This window comes from Poecilia reticulata, chromosome 6, assembly GCF_904066995.2.
Source record: "Poecilia reticulata chromosome 6, P_reticulata-male-v2, whole genome shotgun sequence".
NCBI classification, from domain to species: Eukaryota; Metazoa; Chordata; class Actinopteri; order Cyprinodontiformes; family Poeciliidae; genus Poecilia; species Poecilia reticulata.
The window spans coordinates 17,448,356-17,465,727 of NC_088835.1; positions in this window are offsets into that span (position 1 = coordinate 17,448,356).

The window sequence follows — 17,372 nt, forward strand, 5'->3', positions numbered from 1 at the left end:
TATATATATATATATATATATATATATATATATATATACACAGTATATGTCAAACAATATTTTCTATTCTTAAGAAAAAAAAAGAAAAAAATATTTTTAATCTTTTAACAAGGTTAACATATTTAGCAGCAGTTTATCTGTAGACTAAGTACTCTCTGGTGGTTCATAACAACCAGTATTTCAACATTTTTATTGAAATTGATGAAGCTCACAAACACCCAGGATTTTATCATTTGATTCATTACTTCTGGACATTTAGACAAAATGTAAGGTTTGGATTTTTTAAGTCAAAGTGTGTCAAATCTAGAGGAATGAAAAGAAGCCCATGTTAATACCAATTAAGTTCAGTATTTCTTTAAGAGCTATGTAAGAGCTAGGTGGAATAAAACTATCAGTGATTGAGAGCAACACAAAATCAGTGCAGAAAAGAGAGTGACAAGAAAATGATCAAAAGTGTGCTCTGATTAGTTTATTAGAGAGGCATGGGCAAGGCTTAGTTGCTATAGAGACATGGAGAGAGCATCTCATTGCCGAAGGAGAAAAATAACACCTCTTACATTGTCAAAATTACGGCCACTCTTTCTCAGAGAGATGCTGAAAAATAAAATAAAATGTGACACTTCTAAGCCAAACTCTTGAAATCCTGCTATTTTCAGCTTTAAATTTCTCTTCACTCATGCATTCTTTTTTTTTTTTACAATCCTACATATCGTAAACATCTCATATTGCCATGCAATCTGAACAGAGCACTCTATTTCCAGACTGCAGGTTGTTTTTTTTTTTTTGTTTGTTTTTTTTTTCCTGTAGCATTGTTGAAGAGAAATAAAAATAAAAAACAGAATACAAAAATAAAAATAATTGTTATGCAGAAAACTCCTGATATTTGGCAAGGTTGAATAAAATGTATTAGGTCCAAATCCAAGCATGTGAATCATGGATCCAAAACATCATCCCTGTTTGAGTCTGTTTTATTTGTGGACATACTGCAGATCTGTTTTAAAAGTTGCTTCAAGCAGGCATTTAAACTTGAAAGGAGGTAAAGATTAACAAGCTGCTCAGTGTACTTTTCTAAAAAAATGAAATGTGAAGATTAAGGTATAGTTTAAAACATTACAAAACAAAGTTGGCATTTTTTTGTGATCAGGTCCGCCTGATTTCAGAAGCAAATGTAAAAGAGGAGGTTAGTAGCTATACCGTTATAAAAATGAAAAAACAACAACAAAAAAACAGGACTCTTCGACTGTTCTACTTATGGATAATAGCTGTTGCGTAACTTTTTCTAGACCGAGTAATTAGTTTCTCAGCTGTAATTGAATGTCTTCGGTCAGGACACGATGTGCTGTTTTTTAAAATCTTTTAACCTTGTGCATATCATAAGGCGTGTTCTGTTTACGATTTGTGTTTCTACAGCAGTAATCAGCCCTGAGTGTAGCAGGTGACGTTAAAACTCAGCTCTCAAAAAATGTGGTTAATCACAGCGTATTCATAATTTAGCACAAGGGAAATTACTTTTTAGAAAGGGACTGTTTTTCTGGATTAGGTCCCTTCAATTCATAAATGAAAGTCGGATTCGCAAGCTGCATTTTTCAATTACTCAGGTTACCTGTTGTGTTTGATGATCTAAAACATTTCAGTATGACAAAAAAATCCAAAGAGTGAAGAAATCTGGGAGGGCGAAAATGCTTACCACTGCATGGTGATCATTGTGAAACCATTTCACTGATCCATTCCCTTAAACAAACACGCGGGACAGGACAGCAATGAGTGGAGGGGGTGAAAAGACTCTCATTGGAGAACACGAGAATGACATACGATCCAGCCCTCCAGCCTGCTATTCTTACCTTTAACTTTCTTTTCCTTTATTCTCCCTCTCTGTCTCAACCTTTGTCTCTATTATAAAGTTAATAGGCTCTCAGCAGGGATATTTAAACTGTAATTTGAAAGCTTCGCTGTGCAACTTTGACAGTCTAAAAGTGGCACACCATGCCACCTGCAGAGCCAACGAAGGAGAGGAAAGAGGGTGGATGCATGAAACTCTGCAAGTAAGCGACTGAGGGGTGTACCGCAACAATTAGCATTCCCGAGGCTGCATGTGTAACTAATTATGTGCGAGCATTGTGACAGGGTGGCTGGTGAGTGCAGTAATGGGATTCCTACTGCTTTAATGAACATGTCACATAAGCTTCTGACTGAGCTGAAAGAAAAAGACAGTGCTTGAGGACCCCTATGTCTCCAGTGGACATTGCGTATGCTGTCTTGTGCATTGTGTCTTTGCAGGTCTGCGTTCCTGTGAGAACATTTACCAATGGGGAACAGGATCTGCCTTCAAACTCATTTTTCTTTGTTAGCATTATTAATATACAACATATTGTCCGGGTGTTGCAGCGTAACACATGTTGCCATTCCCCATTAGAGCTTTGAAAGTTCACATTTAGAATTAATTACCCATAGAGGAAATGTAGTGTTTTAGATTCATGATGCACAGCGAAAACCAATTAATCCCCATATGATGATTGATATGGGTGACAATGTGTACAGCTTTTATCAGGCAACTGGGCCATTAGTGAACCTGTGATAAGAAATACCCGAGCAAAAGTAGTTTAGAAGTCATGTGCCAAATTAAATCTTAAGTTTCAAGTTTGTTTACATTTTTGAGTCAAAGTTTTTGATCTGCGTTGTTTGACAAAAAAAAAAAAAAAAAAAAAAAAAACCTCATGCAGTGTAATAAACATCTGTTATAACATTTGCATGTGCGTGTGAAGCCCTGGTTCGAATTTATGTATCCAGTTTATTTTTTTTAATCTATGCAGCAGGAAATATATCACATCTCAGATAGAAGCCCAGCTTAGGCCTAGAATGGTGTGCCGTACGAGCATTTCCTGTATGCTTTACACACATCAAGAACAACAAACACTACATTTACCAATTTTCAACTCAAACAGTGGAATGAAATTACTGATGTCTAGCGCTAAGATTAAGTAAGTTAAAAGGAGCGGCATTATTTTGTTAAGCTTTACATCATGTTATAATGTAATTCCCTCATCAAAATCTACCTGGAGTGTTGCTTTGACTCTTTCATGCATGTTTGAGAAATCCTTTAATCTTCTCTGGTAAGTCATTCTGGGTGCAGAAGACGAGTGGTGTAACCAAGCACAATGCTGCTCCCTGGAGCTGCAGTTTCCAAGCTGAGCTTCTGCATTGCAGAGCTCCCCTCCCTCTTGGCTGTGGAACCTCTAGAGATGATTATGCAGAGATGGATTCTTCATAAAATCAGGAAAATTATGGACAACCCTGACCATCCTCTTCATTAGACCATCTTGGGAAGGCAGAGCTTCGTCAGTCAGAGGCTTCTACAGAGTCACTGTAACACAGACTGCTACAAGAGATCTTTCCTGCCAACAGCCATCACAATCTACAATAACCCTTTGAAGAAATTAATGAGCTACAACAACATTTAATATTCCTTTGGGATTAATAAAGTATTTTTGAATTTGAACCTCCCGGCCCCCACTCAGCATCTCCACATAAGCAGCGAATAGCAAACACCTGATAAATTGTGCATCTGCTGAGCTCATCATACAAGCTACGTCTCAGTGAAACACTGGTAAGTACATAACACTGAACCTTTGAAAAGAATAAACCATGACCCATGCAAATAACCACGTAATACTGAGGGTGAAACAATAATACTTTTTTTTTTAATCTATCCATCATCAGTACTCACTAATCATACCATTACTGTGCGTCATGATTCTTCCATTTTACCAGTTTTTTCAGTTCATCCTGTGGAGGAAGGTTTGTAAAAGTCTAATCAAGTTGCTGTGGAGTTTAAAATAGTCTCTGAAGAAGGCTTGTTCTGGCCTCTTGGGTTAAAAGATAGTCCAGCAGTTTTTCAAGAGTAGGACACATGAGACTTGTGTTTGTGACCAAAGCTGAACTACTATTATTACATCTGGTTTTGGTTAATTCACAAAAAGGCAGTTTCAGTACCAGTTTAGGTGTAGTTACCTCTTTAACACAGTCAGAGTCAGATAAGTACACTGTTTGTTGTTGTGGGGCCAGGCAATAAACTACTTAGTCAATTTCAGGAATCAAACTAGTGTAATTAAATAAGGAGTAGAGTTTGGACCGACTGCTGTTTTTTTTTTGGCTTCAACAACCAGGATAAAATAAATCACCTAAACATGCTGCAAATAGGACCTCCGACTGATAAGTCTGAAACAGTCTATTCTTTTTGTCAAATGAACTTGTGTTCGTAGCTTGGACTTAAGTAGGAGTCAAAATGTACAAATCATGTCCAAGGCACATAGCAAACGTTCTCAGGGATTTTGAGCAACCCATCACTTACGGGCATCGAGCTGCATGATGGCTTGCTGAGAGAGAGAGAGAGAGAGAGAGAGAGAGAGAGAGAGCCACCAGTAACTCTTCTAAGGACTGCATTGCAAGCTGGGAGTGCTATAGCTTTGCTCAATTCCCCAAAGTCACATTTCGTTCCCACTGCTGAAGCTGGTGTCTCCGCTGGTGGAAGATCTGCTCATGCGGCTGTTGGTCTGGCCTGTTAGTCTTCCAGAATCCTCTGCCAAAATGGGAAAAGGACGTGTTTGCTCTTACTTTATATCTTTCTGTTTTATGCAGAGAAATAGCTAGCCCAAGCACATGATGCAATCAAACACCTGGAAATCCAAAAGCATGCAAACAAAAATCATACTTCATCATGTATTAGGAATCCAACGTAAACATAACAATAATCTTTAGTAAGACATGTTGTAGCTTTATATCTTTCAAACACTTTTATTGAAAAATTAAGAATGGAGCATTTGGACTGTTAACTCCTTATTAAACATTTTAGCTGTTAAACATAAAAGAAAGTATTTGTTCATTTTCTACTAATTTACAGCAGAGTTTGTTCAATATGTTAAACACAGCTCCAGATGCTCCAGATATGACACTAGAGATGGCTGGAAGGCTGCTGATGGCTTCATTTTTAATGTCTTTAATAAACAGTAACAGCATTTTCCTGGCTGGTTGGTGATGGATTTGTTCACACAGCAGCTAAAGATAGCATGATTGAAAAGTTTCTGAAAGTGCACATATATGTTGCTTAATAAAAGACAACACTATTTGTCCTCTCATTATCTGACAATGAATCAGACAAAACAATTTTGTTGCTTCAGGGCATGTAGGATTATCGAAATTATTACTACTTACTAAATACCAGAATAATAGGAGATCTTTTTTTCTTATTTTTTTTGCTTACTTAAAATTACTTTACATACACTAAAATCACAATGGCCTCAATTTACTTGGAGAAGCAAAATGATGATGGAAATATATGTAAACTTTTAAAATTGAGGAAGCTTTAAAACAATTCTCAAAAATAAGTTTGTCTTTTTTATTCAGCAAATAAGAAATACATATATTTGTCTGAACTGGATCATCCTAAATGGCATTAAACAGGACATTTTTTTGTTCAACACTGCTGCCAAATGCTCTTCTTATAGTGTTTTATTTCACAATGTTCTTCAGTTACTTTACCCTCAATGTAAAATAACTGACATTTAGGTAGTAAATGTGCAAGCAATTTAGATAGTAAATTGCTTACTTGTTCTTGTGTGAACAAAAACAAAACAAGAAAAAAAACGGCAATAAAAGTGACAGATATTCTTTTGTTTTAAAATGTTATAATTCACATGACAAGGTAATAATGTTTTTGATTAGGGTTTGTTGACCATATTTATGTAAGTAACTGCGACAGCTGGTGCCCTTTTAAACACTTTGAGTGGAACCAGGAAATCTGTCTCTAGTCTACAATTCAAGGCTTTTGACAAGTCTTCTTATAAGGTAAAATACAGTCTACACAAAGTGAAGAAAGTCCTCAAATAGAATTAATTCAGCATAATCACTTTCTCGAGACCACGGCACGAAGAAAAAGATTAATTGTGTGGAAGAGCAGTGAGGGAGGGGATGTGTGCTTCACCTTCTTGCCCCCCTTGCTCGCTTCCTTTCAGCCCCCCATTCCTTCTGAACAGCTGAAAAGTCTGAGATACATTATTGGAGCTAATCAGAGTCGAATGAGGAAAGCGCTGAGGTGAGACAGCAGAAATTACCTCCCTTCTCAGCCTGCCTCTGTGCTCTCTTTCACCAAGCTCCTGTCCACATGTTCTCTGATTGAGGTGGAGGACTAGAGGTGGTGAGGACTGACAGTGGAGGGGGGCAGCTGATGTGTGGAATGTGTGTGTTGCACATCGAAGTCAAGCAGGCGATGAAATGAGCGTCTAATAAAAGTAATTATTACCCCTGAACAAATACAAAGAACAATGTGTTTTATTCAGATTTTTTGATGTTTATTTTTACATAAAAAGGTCTGAAAAGTGTTTGCATTTGATTTTTAGCCTTCCTGGGTCACAGCTTTTTCAAACCACATTTTGTTGTTCTTACTGCCTCTAACCTCAGAGTATATATATCTGCTTTGCACAGCTAGAGACGAAAAACTTCGCTCCTTCTTTGAAAAATACCTAAAGCTCAATTAGACTCAACGTCTAGTTTCTATGAACAAATAATTACATGTTTCATTACAAATTCCTGATTGCACTTAGGTTATGACTTTGTCTAAAACATCCTAACATGCTTTAATCTAAACCTTTATATCGAAGTGAGCTATCTGTTTGGAGTCATTCCACTTGAAGATGAACCTCTGCTGTAGCCTCAAGTTCTTTCCATGCTCCGACAGGTTTTCCTCTTGCCCTGCTTTTAGCTCAATCCATCTTCACATTCACTCTATCCCTTCTTAAGACACACAACATTTGTCATGACCAGGGTGTGACTGAAAGCTCACTGAGGCCATGATTGTAATGAAAAGTCAAAATAATGTATCGATTAAATCAAAGAAATTGAATATACACATATATATATATATATATATAGCATGTCAGCAGATGGATCCGTGTCATTGATGGATCTGTATCATTGTAAAACCACACACAATGAGGAGCTTCTCTCTGCCTGCCTCCCAGTCTGTATGTGCCGTGGTATTCTGCAGTCAGCTTTTAAGATCCTGGGAGGAATGGTCAGGTGCTCCCATTCAGACTGAGCGTCTCTGCTTCTCCGGACCTGCAAAGCAGAACGTGGCAAATAAAAACATTTCTGACCAGAGCACCTTTCACATGCTTCCTACGTCCCCTTACATGGCTTGCCGCAAATTGCACACTATAAACATGACGTCGTATATTTTTGTTTGAAGCCACCCTCGTCAATCTTCAATAAATGTTTAATCTGATGGAATGCAATGCTAGTAGCTGTTTTGTTAAAAGAAATCACCCATCTGCGTTATATATCTAAGATGTGCAGCTCCTCCAGAGTTACTATAGACCCCTGGGTTACTTCTCTGGGTAAAGTCTGTCAGTCAAATCCCCACTCATAACTCCACAAGAACTTTTTTCACTCACCCGCAGTTGCAAAAACATGATGACAAAATTCTGTTCTTTTGGCCTGGATTTGAAAGTTCTTGCAACTTCTTTTTGATGAACTTTTTCCTTGGGTGATTATAAAATATGAATATGGAGGTGCTGCGCTGCAACGGGAAAGACACAAAGAATTCCTAGGAGTTCAGGACTTGAGTTCTCGTGAAGTATGAAATGTCCTATTGAGAAAGAATTTCTTCTCGCAGCCTCAAGTAAAAGAACACATTTCTCTGTTCCTGCAGCGTATGTGTTGGCCTTTAAATAGACGGGTATGTCTATGATATGAATGCTTCAAAAAGAACAGCTGTATTTATATGGAGATTACATTATGCACCAATGGACTCTATTTGCTAATTAGGTGACTATGCAACTAGTTGCAGTGGATCACATTAAAAGGCGCTGAATACATATGTATGGCAGTTTTTTTATTTTTATTTTAAACATATTATAAAAGCATGTGCTACTTTCCTTCCTCTCCCAAGGAATACATTACTTTCTACTGATCATCATGCTCAGGTAAAAAAAGCAAAAACAAACATTAAATCACTCTGAAGCTTTGTGTAACAGGATATCATGTTTTAATGACCTTAGAAAGACATTTTGATTTTATCACCTTCGATGTCCATACTGCTGTGATTTCAGTAAAAACATACCAAAACGCAATAAATTTGCACAATTTATTTCTGTGCATCCTTTAATCGTTGGTGCAATAACGCTAAAATAAAACACAAATGACTTCAAAGTAGCTTTAATCCTCAGAGTTCACGCTCCACTTCTGTCTTTGCACAGCTGAAAATGAATCACAGGCTTTCCTCGGCTGGGTTTGATGTCAGATACACACTGTAAGAGAAATGACGGTTGGGAAATAGCTGAGCCTGCAATCAGACGCATGCAACAGGTTTGAGGTTCATTGTCAGGCAGCGTGAGCAACCTCCCACGCACTTACAGTAAAACCATTCCCAGCTAATAGCTAACATCTCAACTTCCTCATTCCTTACCCCGCTGTTTTGTTTTTTTTGTTTTTTTTTCCTCGTTCCTTTTCGTCATGCTTGGCTTTCTCTTGTCACACAGATTCCATCTAATGCTCAAAGTTTAATAACTACGTATGTTCAGGGAGACCTGAAAGACAAGAAGTGGAACAAAAGTTTGATTTGCAGTCTGAAACTGATCACAAATAGATAACATAAGGGACGTTCGGGAAAATTAGCAGATTTAACAGATTTAGCGGTCCAGCTTTGCTTTTGAGTCATCCTTTCCTTATGCTTTTGGAGGTTTGAAGGAACGGACAGACCCACCTACCCAAACACTGAATCATTCTCACATAAACAAGCTGGCTTTACTGTTTTTCACTTGCTCCGGTATGCTATCACCTCTTCAGCATCTGTCACCACAGAAGATGATCACAAGGTTTTACCAAGCACTGACAGCCCCTTTGCTCACTCTCATTGTCCCTGCTGGCAGACCATTTCTCCCCCTGTCCTCTTGCATTATCTCTTTGCAGACAGAGCTTTTTGCCTAGGGTTGGACAAGAGGGCTTAACAGGTTCATTAGGATTTATTTTGGTTCATTTTTACGCTGTGCCTATGGAGTGCACAGCTGGACTGACCCCACGGTTCAAGCGCTCTAACAGCCCATAAACACAGACAAGGCTTGCAGATGACAACCTGCCCAGGTCCTGTCATCTTCAGCTCACCAGGCTCTTTAAATAGGTGTCTGGAGTGTCATTGTCTCAAAGGGCTGCCTTATGGGGAGATGCATAATAAAGCTAAGACCATAAACCTGAGTGTAAGTGGCACACCCTCGCCTGTGCCTTTAGAGGAGCAGCACACATCGCAGTGGGGTGAGTGAGAGAAGGAATGAGAGGGGAAAGGAATTGGGAAGGAGCATCGACTGGCTTTGTGACGTTAAGAAATGAAGGTAGTAAGTCAGTATTAGTGTCACACCGGTGCATTTTTCATCCCATTTATTTAATTTTTTTTTTGTCATACCGCAATTTCAGCATCAAATCATTTAATATTTTCATATAATAAATCATTGTTGCACTAACACCTACTTTGTGCGTTTAGAAGACACTTTAGCTTTGATTGATTGCAATTTATTTCAATTAAATTTGAATAAAAGCCCCTTTGAATCCAATTTCTCCCCGATAGCTGAAAGACCACAAATTGATTTTGTCTGAGAATTTGTGGTAAGTCTCAAATCACAGAGCTATTTTCTTTCTCTGAGGTTTACTTGGTTTGAGGTTGTGTTCCACAGCAGTTCCCGCAGTATGGCCAATAAATGATGTTTGCTTTGTTCGCGGGGTGGAAGAGAGATGGTCTGTCTCGAACCTTAGCTTGGGAAAAAAAAAAGAGAAAGATTTCCAGTGGCTTAAGTGAATCTAGCAGCAAGATCCAAGGAGAAGGATTACCATGGAGCATCTGTCTAAAACCTAAACAGCTTAAGCAGCTGCTGCTCTTAAATGGATACAAGTGCATCTCAGTAAATTACAGTATGATTGGAAAGGTAATCTATTTTAGCATCTTTGTTCAAAAATAAAAGTCATTTTGTGTAAATCATTTATTTCTGTTGAATCTGATTATGGCTTACAACTAATGAAAATCCCACAGTCTCTGTGGGGTTCAGGATAAGGTACTTCACTGGCCAGTCAAACCCATTTGATCCGGTGCTTTTGGCAGTATGTGCAGATGCTTAACGCACTGAAAAATTAAATCAGCATCTGCCTAAAGTTTGTCAGCATGAATTGCTCTTACACTTCCTGGCACGTGGCTTTGGACTTGATGTAATACAGTGGAGCAACACCAGCAGACAACAAGGTCTCCCAAACATTAACAGAACACACCACACTGGATTCTGTCCTTTTCCACTCCTACAGAATGTTCTCCGAATGTTATGTCACATGTTAACATTTTCAACTTTAATTTTAAAAAGACAATTTTAAACCGTTGATCAAAACTACGACCTCTTTTTTTCCCCCTCTTTAGAACGGGCAAGACCATTTTGGCAATGTTTCTGAAAATGTGGCTTTTTTTTTAGCTTTTGTTCCAGCTACCTATATTGTAGTACCTCTAAAAAACAATGACTCATGCTGCAGTCCACAAATTGTGAATCTCCAATCAACTTTAAAATCCACTGTCAGAGTAAAGCTGTGATCAATGACACGTTTCCCTTTTCTCTTAACTTTTCTTTAAAATGTTTGTATTCTGTGAACAATCAGCCTCTTTTGAAGAAACATTTTGTATCTTGCCTCTGTGTGGAAAGTAACTGTAGAGTCAGTAGCCTTTCCCATGATCGAATACTCTATAACAACATTGTTGCATTAGACTTACATTTTATTGACCATATGTTGTTCTAATTTTACGAGAAACTGAATGTATTTTCTGCTTTAAGCTCTCATCACTCAAAAGTGCTTCAAAAACACCTATATATTAGTTACATTTTATTTTAAATGAATGTCAATAATAAATATCATCTAAAAAAAAATGCACCTGTATTTTTTATGTAATATTTTGACCTTCATACGTCAGATTAACTCTGTCCCAGTTGGTGAAAATGATGACTAAAAGTTACTCACAAACTGTGCTATGATTCATTGATACAAAAATTGAGACAGTAAAGCCAAACGTGCTGCCCTTTGTGAATGGGAAGAATGAATGATGCAGTTATTTAACCACATAAATCCCTTTTCACTTTATGAAGTGTAAGAGTAAAGGCGAAAGGGTGAAGAATTGACGCACTGATGAATGGTGGCTGCCACAGTTATCTTTCAGTAGACGTATTCCAGTGTGATGCTAACCATCACATGGATGGATTGTATCTCCGGCTCTCCCATCATATCTGTGTAATGGCCACCTCCTTGTAAAGAGGCCCCCTGAGAGTCATTACCCCTGATTCAATCAAAGATGACTCGGGAAGGGACAGGACGAGGATGATGGCAGGCACTGGGCTTTCTGATGTCCCCCCAATACTTCATGGGGAAAAGGGAAATACAGAATAAAAAGTGTGGGGGAGGATGAGGGAAGAGATGGGATGTAATCAAGCCTCTACAACATCAAACCCAAGGATTATGTTTTTTTTTTTTTTTCTGGGATGCAAGTCATTGATGTTCTCCTTGAAGCGCAGCTCCCCCAGTTGTGTACAAGATAACATCCAGGTCTTTTTACACAGGGAACTCCTTTTACACAATACATGCTTGCTGACATTTGGGCATGATGTTTCTATTGTGAAAGCACTAAAGCTGTTATTTGACTGAAAGGCTGGGTGTGAGGCAAAGTGTTTTGTTGTGGCTCAGTATGGATCAGCAGGTCTTTGCTGAGAATAATATATTTTCTAATGACTTGGAAAAGCAAAAAAGCAGCCACAGACTGCATAATTGACTTGAAGTAGTGCTTTTGTTGTTTGTTATAGCCTTACTTTAAACACGGTTTGTTTATTTAGCCTGCATGTAGGGATTTTGAGCTAATAATTGTATCGGAGGGAACATTGTGGCTTTAATGGGCTTATATTCCCTAAACTGCCTTAAAAAAAACAACTAAAATCAATTTGATAGTTTTCATTTTCCAAGATTGTTCTCTAATTGCACAAAGTAGTTCAATATAAACACATGAAAAAGGCCTGAGGCATCACTCTACATATGAAAGTACTAGTCTTTGTTTGCTTATAAGTAAAGTAGAATGCTGTGACTGTTTGAAATTGAGAACATTAGTCAACGTTGTGTCTTTTATTTTAGATTTACAGCTTGCTGCATTGCTCTGCTGTAGGCAGGATTTCTTGTATCACCTGGGCAAAGGCAAGAGGTGCCTGCTTACTGCTTTGTTAGTGATGTTCTGTATTTAATGCCACTTTCTAATGTAAGGCAGTCTGGCCCTCAATCTACTAGGGCCACAAAACACATTCTGTATTACTTCATAATTTTGCTTGGCCTTTAAATGGACATTTGATGTTCTGAATCAGAGCAAGTTTTAATATCTGAGAATCCCACTAAAATCTGTGCGACACTAAATGAAGTCTGCTAGTGTTAACGTGATGGGTTTAGTTCAATTAGGGAGCAAATTTGCAACATGTGTTACATTTTCAGCTGGTGTGGTTCACTTCTACACTCCACTGTGTCAAACGAACCTTGAAAAACCTGTTTATCTCTTTGCCTGTGGTGGAGCTGAACCAAGAAGGAAATGACAAGAAAAACTCTGAAGAAGACATGAGGGCAACTTCCTTCTCCACAAATTATAAACAGAAATGGAGACCTATGGTTTTGTGGCTGGAGGATTTATTTTTAGTCAAAAAGAGCCCAAATCATTTATTTTGCTTGCACACGTTTGTTTTGATGGGATTTACCCAGAATGCCCTGCTCTATCGTCCACTACCTACCTTTGGACTGGTGTCCGATTCACACGGCATTCACAGATGCATTCGAGCCGCGTCAAGGTTCACTTCAACCAATCCGAGGTCTAGGTTTCCAGTCAGAACAGATGACAGGTGTGAATCCACCGTTAGTGGAGTTTTACAAACAAAGGTTGTCACAAAGTCCAATCCTGTTGCCTCCTCTCAAAGGAAAGTTGTAAACAGAAATATAGGGGCAAATTCACAAAGCTTTTTTTTTTCTTAAACATGCTAAAAAAGATTGTTCAAAATGAATAGCATTTTGCACTGAACTGGTTTGTTATCGTGTAGATGGGATATTATGCATTAATGTTCAAGTGTAGTTCACAAATATTTATGCAGGCTTTTTCCAAAATATCACCTATAGCAAATGTGTAAAACTAGAGTTGTGTCATTGAGACTGAGGAAATAAAACACTGTCTGTTAAAGGCTGGTGGTAATATTAGTACAGTAGAAGTAAAAGCGAGAAAAGTGGACTGCTAAGCCTCTGGATTACTCAAAGCATGACAGGAATGTGACAACTAATATCTGCTTTAAATAAAGTGTGCTTGATATCCTTGGAAGTATTTTCTGAAATTGAATACCATTTCTAAGCTGTGGTAATGAATGCTGGTTCTTTTTACATCTAATACAAATCTTTCAGCAGATGTTGTTTTATACATATATGGAATGTAGAACATAAAAAGTGCAACAGCCACTTATAGTGCAAGTAGAAGAACTCATTTTAGGAAATAACAGGGTGTTATCACAGCCAAGAAAGTAATTTTTTTTAAATTCTGACAAAAATAGTTCTATAGTGTGCACATTTTTAGACATATCTATTTCTAGCATTCTTAAGCTGCATTAATGCTTTTTCTCTTTCAATAACTCATGTGAAGGGATGAATCATTTTATCATTTCTCACAATCTGAAACACGGCACTGAGAACATTTGCGTTATTGACGGATTAATAAACATAATTCCAAAATTGATTTATCTCTCCTAAAGTTAGATGTTTTTATTTAAATTTTAATCTCCTCAACATGTGCAGAAGAAAGAAAAACTGCAACCCAGCTATAATCTGCTAGCATTTGCCTCTAACGTGATGGACATCTTTCCATCTACATGCATTTCCTGAAACCTGGATTCTAAATGCAAACAGTGCATGCAAACACATTTGCAAAAACTGAAGCAGATTTTCTTACTTTGTAAAATCACCTCGTTTAGATTTTTTTTAAAATATCTTGCTGTGTTTCAAAGCTTATAACTAGCAGAATGTAGTAAGGACTCAAAACATACTGGCCGGGTAAGACATTAAGAACTTCTTGATAAGCTCAACTGGGCACTCAAAACATCTACTATATCCAAATATTATTTTTCTGGCATACCAAATTCAAGTCTTCCCCCCCTTAACAAAAGAAGCTAAACATGACTCAGACACAAAAGAAACCTTCGAATGGCATTTCTTCCTCTCAAAGACGCTCTGGTTTTAACACAAAAAAAAGACATTTTGTTTCCATCAGGCTTTAATTTTGTGACAAAATCACATTTTGCTTCAAGAATAGATTGCTTAATGCCTTCTTTCCGCATCTATTCAGCTTTTCGCAGAACTAATTTGTCATTTGTCTCAGAAGCAAGGCATTTAAACACTGAATCTGAGGAGCATGTTGCCTGAAAATCTACAACAAAGCTCATGTGCTGTTCTGTTCCTTTTCTTTCTTCCATCAAGCTACCTCTCAGGGGGCATTAGATTGCTGGCTGCCGCACAAGCCATAGAGATTTGTGATTACAGCATGCCCATTCAGGAAAAGCTCAATTTCATATGACCACATATTCCAGCAGGAATTTGAATATAAATCACAAAGAATGACCTATAAGTCCTCCTCCTGTGTCCCAACGCTATGGGATATTGCTTGTTAAATATGAACTCAGTCTATTATAAACTATGCAGATGGTGGTTGTTGTAACACTTCTTTGACTTTAGATTTTAAGATAAAATCTATTTTCTGTGACTCGTTATTTTAATTGCTTCCTCTGTTACACTAAAAATTTTACTTACCTTTTATACATACATTCTAAGGATTTAGTGAATGTTTTCGATTTGTTATAATGTTAACTTGGAATTTCAATGGAGAAATTACTGACACTTTTGCCCATTCTTGTTTGCCAAATAGTTTTAGATAATAGATGAGATGGAGAGCATCTGAATGGGAATTATCACATTTTTCACAAAAAAATCTAAATTGAATTTAGATCTGGACTTTGACTGGGCCATTTTCAAACATTATATTTCTGATTGCCTATTTAGGCTTACTTTCATGCTACTCAGATCAGCTTGATTCTTTTTGTTGAAGAAAAGTAATCTTAACACTCCAATACTGCGAGGACAGCTTTTCTCTATGCTTATGGTGGCTTTGGGTGAGGCACAGTGTTGGTTTTCCAAAGCAAGTACGATAGCATATGTAGCACAAACAAATTGGTGTCACCTTCTCGAAGCATCTTGGGGGAAATTACAGATGAATTTTATGCTGTTCTTCCAAAACCGTCTTTCTTCTTGCCAGCCAAGACCAGATGTGCAAAGTCCTCACTAAGCTGTCCTACCGGCTGGTTTGCCCACACGAGGCACCTGAGCTCCAGAGGCAGCTATTGAGCCAAAGGTTGCAGGTCCCTGGTTTAGGTGGACAGTCATGAATTGATAGCTTTGCAGTTGTGCAGTACTACTATTTCCATTCTTATTTCTCAGGCTGGAAGATGATTTACTAGTTGTTCAAAGAGTTGGATTTTTTTAACAACCTTGAATTTGCAAAGCAAAATAAATTTAAATGCTTCACACACTTCAGATTTTTCATTAGAAATTATTTTGAAGCCCACGCGTGCTTTTCCATTTACTGTATAATTATCCTCTCCTTTGTTTTTATCTATCACCCAAGATAAGTATAGTTTTGCAAAGTACCAAAATGTGGAAATATTTAAAAGTGTATGACTAGTTCTTGTGTGAAATAAATGCAACAGAACTAAGTAAAAAAACTAACTAAAAAAAACAAAAACAAAACAAGAACTTGTCTAAATGATGATCTTGCCACTGTAAACAAAGTATAATGGACACTGCTCACACAATGACCTGAAAAGGCTTAATTAGATGTTTTTCTTTTTCTGATCACTTGCCTAATAGCAAACCATACCAAATTACAATGACATTTGAGTAACGGCAAAACATTAATAATTGATATTGAAAAGTAGTAATTCTGCAGTCATTGTGGTCGTCGTTAGACAGAGTACAGGCTGTTGATGAGTGCTTGTCTTGGGCTTAGTTCATTGTACGGCAACATCATCTTATCTGATTTTCATGGAAAGGCTTTCTATCAAAGGCTCCAATCACAGAGTTTCACCCTGCAGAAATCAATAAGAAATGTGCGCTTAGAAGCATCTCCCCAGATTAGGGAGACTGAAAAAGAAAGAAGGAACTATGACAGAGAGAAAACAGGTGCGAGATAAAAAAAAAAGACACCCTGGAGGAACTCCTCTGCAGGCCTTGAAAACTTTCACACACATACAAATGGGATCAGATGCAAGCTTCACACACAAACACGCATTCACCGTAGCTGATAGATGTAATAGAAGTTGGGGCGGGGGAGGTAAACAGGATGAAATTGGGCCTTTATAAAAATTAGCATGCCAGACTTTGTTTGTGACCTTGACAGGGACAACGTGGCTTCACTTGATTCCCTGCACGCATGCAGGCAAAGAGCACTGTAAAACCTCAATCCATCAAACCGTAGACCACAGGCTTCTTGTAAACTATTCCAAGGGTACATTTATTTCCAGCATTAAACACAGCCCAGCTAACGTTTGCTCTCTATTTACCTGTACTTGAGAGTGACCCCAATTACATTAGGTAAACTGCTGACACCCACAACAGACTGTTAACAGACTATTAACAGTGGTGGTCATAACTCTGTTGGAGCCGAGACACAAGCTGCACAAAGATTTCTGTGTGATATTTGTATGTAACACAACAGATTTCTGATGTGACATTGTTAAATCATGGCATTTTTTGGGGGGGCCTCTGCTGTTCTGGCAAAGATGATCATTAACAGATTCAGCTATAAATATAGCTTTAATAAACACATTGTGCTGGAAAAGGTAAGTAATGTTAGATAAATCATGATCTATTTTTATCAAGAGGATTGTGAGTCATAACATGTCAGCTGGCAGAGTTGTTCCGATAAATGCTATTTTTAGTTATTCAGCCAACCACTTCCTTCTTCTGTATAGCATTTGACAGAAAACTCCCTTGTATGTTAAAAAAAATAAAGAAAGAAAATGTTCCGGCTGAAGAAGTTGTGCACAAACACACAATTTAAAGGGTAGACTTATGTAAAAGGGTCACAAGTCTGGAATGATTTATTACCGTCTCCCTCTCTCTCTTTGTGGCACTCATGACTATGTGATGGATTGCGTTTTATTCTCACTGTGAATTCCATTGTCTTCTAATGTGAATGATTGCACATGGGTCCTAAGGTACAGCGGAGGTTCTGTCTCGCTGTTCCTCCT